Here is a 7,500-nt window from a genome sequence, read left to right on the forward strand (position 1 = left end):
GGCATCCACACCTTTGCAATGCTTAAAGGTACACCGTGTAATATTTTAAGTTATTTATTTCCAGAATTCATGCTGCCCATTCACAAACAGAGTATAGATTCTTTGCCCGAGCCCGAGCCCGAGCCCGAGCCCGAAGCGACCCGACCCGACCCATGGGCCGGGTCGGTCCGGTATTTTCCATCACTATCCTCGGGTCGGATCGGACCGGGCCCCAGGAGTGATCAAGCTTCTTCTTCTTTCTTTTTTTTTTTTTTACTATTAGCATAGGGCCTTAATGGCACGGGCAACATTATGTTGGATAATAAGTAGACGGAATATTCTAAACACTATTCTTTGTGTGAAGCCTACAAAGTTGCAGAAGTCAAACTACGAAATTGCAAAAGGCAGCATGCGCAGTTTTCTTCCACTGGCAAGCGTAATACTGCTGTGCTGAATTGACTGGCGCGCGCGTGTGTGTGTGTGTCAAGGCTTGCCGGGCGCCAGGGCGCCTATAAATCGACTTTGGCGAATGACAAACTGAGTCTCATATGCATTTGGCCATGATTTTTAAAAGAATTTAGTCGGAGATTTCGCTGTGGTCTTGAAAGCCTCCAGGCACTCGTGTGTCTCCCGTGTCAGAACTCTGTGGATGCTCCTCCTCCACTTGCGTCTGACTTAAAATACCACTGACAATTGTCCGGTTCAAATAAGTTAACCATCAACTGACAAGCGACGCAAAATCTATATTTTGCTATGCCTTTACAATCCAGTATAGTGGTCATCATCAAAATGACCAAGAACAGATGTATACGACATGAGAGAAGTAAAGAAGTTTGAGATCAGTTTACAGCATGAAGACGACATTAAACTGACTAGTCAACATGTAGCCTAATGTCCCGCTTATTGTCGGCCTATTGTTTTTGATGTAGGCCTACCTGGATGCTTTTAAACACGATTCTTTATGTGTAGGCTAGCCTATAACGTTGCACAAGTCAGACTACGAAATTGCAAACGGCAGCATATCATGCGCAGTTTTCCCTCAACTGCCAAGCAACAGGTAGACTAGTGCCGTTGTCCCCAATAACGTTATGCTTCCCAATCACTTGACTCACGCTGGCTGCTGCTGCTGTCGAACACTTCTGTTTATTGTTTTGTTTTTTTGTATTTTACTATATCAGTGAACACAACGAAGGGCATTGCATTTGCAAAACCGTTTCATGAATTGCTTAGTCAGTTTGGGACTCAATGCGATGGCATGCGCAGCATCGCAGCATCGAATCACTTTCACTTTTACCTCTGCTGAAAAATGGCAGTGGATCTCCAAGTAGGCTACCGTAGGCCTAGTAGACGGTCAAATTAAACATTTCAGCGGACGATATGCTCACGAGAAGTCCCAGTGACAGTGCATGCATGGCTTTGTAACTTTTTTCATCACCGGCCAAAATGGCTGTGGCACTGACGGACGCCAGGGCGCCTAAAAATTGTCTTTGGGGAGTAAAAACTGAGTCTCACTAGGCATCTGGACGGTAACTTATTGGGATATGGTTTTTAAAAAAAAAGAATTTAGTCGGAGATTTCTGTAGATGATCCGCCTCCCCATGCGTCTGACTATTGACAATTCTGCGGTTTAAATAAATTTGCCATCAGCTGACAAGGCGACGCAAAATCTAGGCTATATTTTGCGATCTGCCTTTACAATCCAGTAGTGGTCATCATCAAAATGTTCAAGGCAAGAGTAGGCTATACGACATGAGAAAAGTAAACAAGTTAGTGATCAGTTGAAGCCTGAAGACGATAGGACTCAACATTAATGCTCCGCATATTGTCGGCCGTTTTTGATTCATTTGGATGCTTTTCAACACACATAGGCCTATGCAACACTTGTCGTCCTTATTGCATTGTTTATCAAGATAAATGTTAACAAATGTGTTTGGTTCACTTCAAACAGCTTAAAACTAGTTGACACCGTCAGCTATAACGTCCACAATATTAAGTAATGGTCGGGCTTCAATCGGTCTCGGGCTCATAATTTACAGTTAATGTGATGGGCCGGTCCGGGCCGGGCTGGAATGAGCGCGGGCTCGGTAGGGTCGGGTTTCATTCTTTAGGCCCGATCTAAGCTCTATTCACAAAGGTTACCATAGTTGCAATACCTACGCTGGCCACAATGTTACACAGTGCACCTTTAAAGTAATGCTGGGAAAAAAAGGAAAGGAGTCACACGCAAGAGCTAGATGCAGTTAAGGAAAAATTCCCAATTGGAAACCCTGATGATGGGCTAGAGTCCCCAAGCGTCATTGTACCTCTTTCTGTCTTTTGCCTTTATTATTTATTTGCTTTTTCAATACCGTTTTTCCTTAACTGCATTCAGCTTGTGTGCGACTGCTTTCCTTTTTGCCCCCCAACTCACTTGTGAGTCAAGCACCCAGATTTCTGTTTGTTGTTATTGCTTCATTTTTTTTGGTTGCTTAGTAACACCATACACTGGGGAGCACATTCTCATCTGCAGAAAATTGTTCTCATGTTAATATAACATGAGATATAGCTCATTATATTTATTCTGGTAATACTTTTAAACACCATGGAACTGGACTTTTGCTCACCAGACAACCTTTCCCATACCAGCGCAAAACTTTCCCCCCGTGTCCCATTACCACAAATCTCTTAGCTAACGTAAGGAAAGTGGCGTCAGTCAATGGTTAGGTGAATGGATTACAACTACCGTTGTGTGATTCATCTCAGGTTTACCGACAGGTACATTGTGACAAATCTGCCATTGACTCTCTTGGTCTCCTACCAGTAAACACACCAATGAATAACCGTGATCACTGTTTACACAGCAGCGTTTTCATTACGCTGGTATGCATCATGGAGCTGCTCCACAGTTGCACCTGTGAGCGATTGGGCTGGTAGGGCTGGCACAGGGTGATGCATAGACACATCTGACCACTTCCTGAGCTTGTGTTCGTGGACTAGTAGGGCACTGGGCAGATGTACAGTGGGAGCAGTAAGTATTTGATCCTTTGTTGATTTTGTTGGTTTGCCCACTAATAAAGACACAAACAGTTTATAACTTTAAATTATATTCTTCAAAGTTATTTTCCAGATTTTGTTTTTGATATTCTGTCTCTCCAGGTTAGAACACACCTACCATTAAAATGATAGGCATATTATGTCTAAATGAGTTAATTTTTACTCAGGGCAGTCATGGGTAAGTGGTTATGGCGTCAGACCTGTATCCCAAAGGTTGCAATGCTTTACTGCAATACAGCCTCTCTGTCAAAGATAAAACGAAACTCCAACACCAAATTAAAATCTGCTCTAAGATAGCTAGGCTGCCCAAACCTATTCCAGGAAGTTCACAGCAAAAGTACAGTATGCTCCGACAGGCCACTGATCACCTCCTATACTGTACCTCAGCATTTGCATTTATAGACTAGCAAGGCAAGCATTGGGGTGATGCACACACACACACATCTGACCACCTCCTGTGCTTCACCGACTGCATTTGTCGATGGCCACTTAAAGTTTATCAGCGGTAGTGATTGCAGGCCTGATCGATGAGCTGGAGGACTTCACCTGCGTGTTGCGAGGCACGGGGTGCAGTCAATGCCATCGACGGATGCTACCCTTAGCCTGATGGCCGATCGTCATCACTTCATCAAACTGGATTAACACAATAACATGGCGCTGGCTACAGTTCAGCAAGTGATATCACCTTTGCTATCCTCTGCACCACAGAGGGATAATCTGGTCCACTGTACTATATACACCTTTCCAAATAAAGAAACCAGCTATTTAAATGCAACTCCCGACATAATTAATATTTATATCATTATTTTTTTAATCATTGTTTTATTATTACTATTATTATGATTTTGTATATCCATGAAGGCCTATATCGAATTGTATTCGCCTATAACGTATATCTTGTATAAAGATCGCAAATTCTATACAAGGCCTTAATGTCATGGTGCAGAATGAATAACAGGACTATCCTGTAATTATTACTATTACAGCCATGTTAAGATTACTTTATATTGAAAAGTACACCATCATGAAACCATGTCTACCTGCAAGAATACCTAAGTGGACATAAAAAAGAGAAGTAATAGCATATCACCAGTTAGATCAACTGTAAAAGGTAATGAACTACCAATATAATAATCATTATATAATAGTTAGATCCGGTCGAATTATTTCACAAATTTTGTTTGGACAAGAGGCGTTCTACACGTCACTAGGAGTGAGGGTATCCTCCAACACTCTATGAATGACTCTTCACATCTAATAATCACTCCGCGACCAAAGATACAAAGTAACCGTAACCAACGTGGTGTGCGTTGCGCAGCAACCAAAGACAATAACTGGAACTATTTTTCCGGAGCGGAGGAACAAGCAAATAAACAATCAAATAAAGTAATTGAAATAATTTAACATTTCTTTCAATGAACTAATTGTGTTAGCAAAGGAACTATTGTATAAAAGCAATATAACACTTGTGGTCGTGAGGTTGTTCTGGGACACCCTCACGGGTGTAATTACCTACGGCACTCAGCCTGCGGCTTCGTGCCTGCGGCGAATCACACCCGTGAGGGTGTCCCAGAACAACCTCACTCCCACTCGTGTCATATTGCTTAAGCAACATAAATGTCACATCAATATATGCCCCATGAAAAGAAAATAAATCAAAATGATTAAATGTGTGTAAGCCTGCACACAAATGAGTACATGCATTCAATCACATCGACATAATTAAACAACTACTCAGTCACCAATGCAAACAGTGTAATTTAATGCTTATCACACAAAACCAGAGACAGCACATCAATACCACACATCTACATGTTCAGTCACAAACACAGCCATAACACCACATACATAAAACAGGCATACAAGCCCAAGCACACGCATGCACAACCACCATACAATTATGTTTCACGATCAGTGGTGTGGTCTACATAGAATGCAGGTATACGGAGTAGATAGACGGAGTAGTACAGAGTTCTAGAATCCTTGATTAATCGAATGGAATGCTGTTACTGGCAGTTTCTGTCCTTGGCAAAGCAGACAATGATCACCGCGTTCACCTAGCAATGCACATTAATGTCCTAGTCTTGGGAATGCTACACGGATGAGTACCACAGCAGTTAAAATAAACCCTCAAGTGGCTGTATCAGATCAAAGACAAATAGCAGTCATGCAAAAGATAACTCTCACGTTAACCGCTGAGAGGGTCAACTGTGACGGATGCGTGACTGATTGCGCGTAAAGGGCAACGAGGATTCATTAAGGGGTTAAGTGAACGGTGAAGGTGTTTCGTTTTTTCTTTTACTTTCAGAGGGTGTTCTTTGTGTGTCCTCACAGTGAAAAAGAAAAAAGCGAAAGCAAATGAGAACAAGAACATTGTTTTTCTTCAATGTGGTGGTAACCCACTTCACAAATGAGAACATTGAAATGTGACAGAGGCTCTCATTCACCCATGAGACAAGAGGAATGGGAGAAAGAGACTAACCGACCGACGCACGTCGAGGACTCTGCTGCATGAGTTTTTATTTGATCCCATTTCCAATCTGCCTCAGGCGCTGCTGCTGACGGCACCCTTAGAAGTCTTGCTAGTCTTGTTCTGTGTCCCTGATTGATCAATACACGACGAGACGCCATGTCAATCAATCCTCTGACTGACAAGCTGCTGTGTCGTGCACAAAATCAAATTCATCGGCTCTTTTTCTTGTAACTGAAAAGAGGGAGTGTTTTTTTCTCTCTGTCTCGCCTTCCCTTCCCTTATTAAATTAAATTATTAAATTACAACTGCAATCTGCAGAGAAAATGGGAGAAAATGACAGCTTTGCAGTTCATAGAGACTTTTCATCTCGCAGAACAAATTTAATTCTAAAATTAATAACAATAAGTGTAATCCAAATGAAGTCATACATTATTTAAATCGTAATTACTAAATCATAATTACTCTCGCGGCGGGATGTGAAATTAACCCGCAAAATGGACAAGAGAAAAAAAGGATAGTGAAAATACAAAGAGGATCCTAATTTGCCATGGGCTAGTCAGTTCTCTGGGAATGATACTAGGGCTGCACAATTAATCGAAAAATAATCAAAATCGTAATAAAATAGTGAAATCGAACTCATGATTTTAATCGTGATTTAATCGTGGCAATAGTGACCGACTTTTGAGAGCGTCCTTGAAGCCAGAACATACTGACAGGCTGGTGTTTCTGGCCAGATATCTGTCCACTTAAGTTTCATGCTATTGCCTTTACATAATTATTACAATTCATTTTATTTTGCTCATCCCGTATGTAATTCATTCTTGGTTATATTTCATCTTGTTATAATTTTCAAAAAATTCAGCAAAAATCAATAATCGTGATTAATAATCGTGATTATGATTTTGACCAAAATAATCGTGATTATGATTTTTTCCATAATCGTGCAGCCCTAAATGATACCACAATAAGCTGCGGCACAGACAAGCAATTTGCAGCATTTCTGCAGTGGGTTACACTACAGAAAAAAAAATCATGAAAATAAAATTTAAAAAAATCTTGCGTCCTGTCTCACTCAGTGTCAATCACCACTAGATGAGTGTTGTCAGATGGAAAATGTTGAACTATCGTACCAACACCTCAAAAGTAACTTTTTTGGGGGCTTTTAGTAAGTTAACACAAATTATCGTACACAAATCCAATGGTTGCCTTAAGTCAACAGGATGAATACTCTGAATTTATCGCACACCATGTTTTTTTGATCGTACAGAGTGCAAAATTATGGTAAAAGTATGACAATTGTCATACATTTGGCAACACTGCACTAGATATATCTGAGATATGTCTGAGGAAGGGCCGGGGTGGCCCGAAACGTCACAACATTAAAATGAAGTAAATGGGAGCATCGGTGTTGCGGTTTTTTCATTTTTTCATTTTATGATCTTTACGTCTTTTGAACCTGCACCCGAATAAGCATCTGGATGTGCGTGAGATTGGACCTAGATATATCTGAGACCACAACATAATTTCCCGAGGGCCCATGAAGTCAGTGGGAGAGCAGGAGGGTGAGGATGAGATTCCTAAACACCTGCACAAGTAGATGGCTGTGTGTGTGTGTGTGTGTGTGTGTGTGTGTGTGTGTGTGTGTGTGTGTGTGTGTGTGTGTGTGTGTGTGTGTGTGTGTGTGTGTGTGTGTGTGTGTGTGTGTGTGTCCAAGTGGACACATGGAATTTACACAGCCAAATTGCCTCAACGGTCCGCAGGGTTAAACAACGACTCATTTCAGATGGAACCAGTAACACACACACACGCACCGGACACACAACAATGAAATATCAACCTCCATGTGATATTGGATACTGTGAGTGTGTGTGTGTGTGTGGATTGGGTATGTGCTATAAGTAGGTTTGTGTGTACTTGTGGTGTGTGTCTGCACATGTGTGTGTGTGTGTGTGTGTGTGTGTGTGTGTGTGTGTGTGTGTGTGTGTGTGTGTGTGTGTTTGCACGAGTGTGTGTGT

General features: G+C 41.6%; 1 protein-coding gene across 1 annotated transcript in view; it reads right to left on the minus strand.

Annotated features, from left to right (window-relative positions):
* si:dkey-12j5.1 (uncharacterized) overlaps positions 1-7,500 on the minus strand; it is a 116,615-nt gene that overhangs the window by 25,351 nt on the left and 83,764 nt on the right. The window lies entirely within an intron of this gene.

This window comes from Engraulis encrasicolus, chromosome 5, assembly GCF_034702125.1.
Source record: "Engraulis encrasicolus isolate BLACKSEA-1 chromosome 5, IST_EnEncr_1.0, whole genome shotgun sequence".
NCBI lineage: Eukaryota > Metazoa > Chordata > Actinopteri > Clupeiformes > Engraulidae > Engraulis > Engraulis encrasicolus.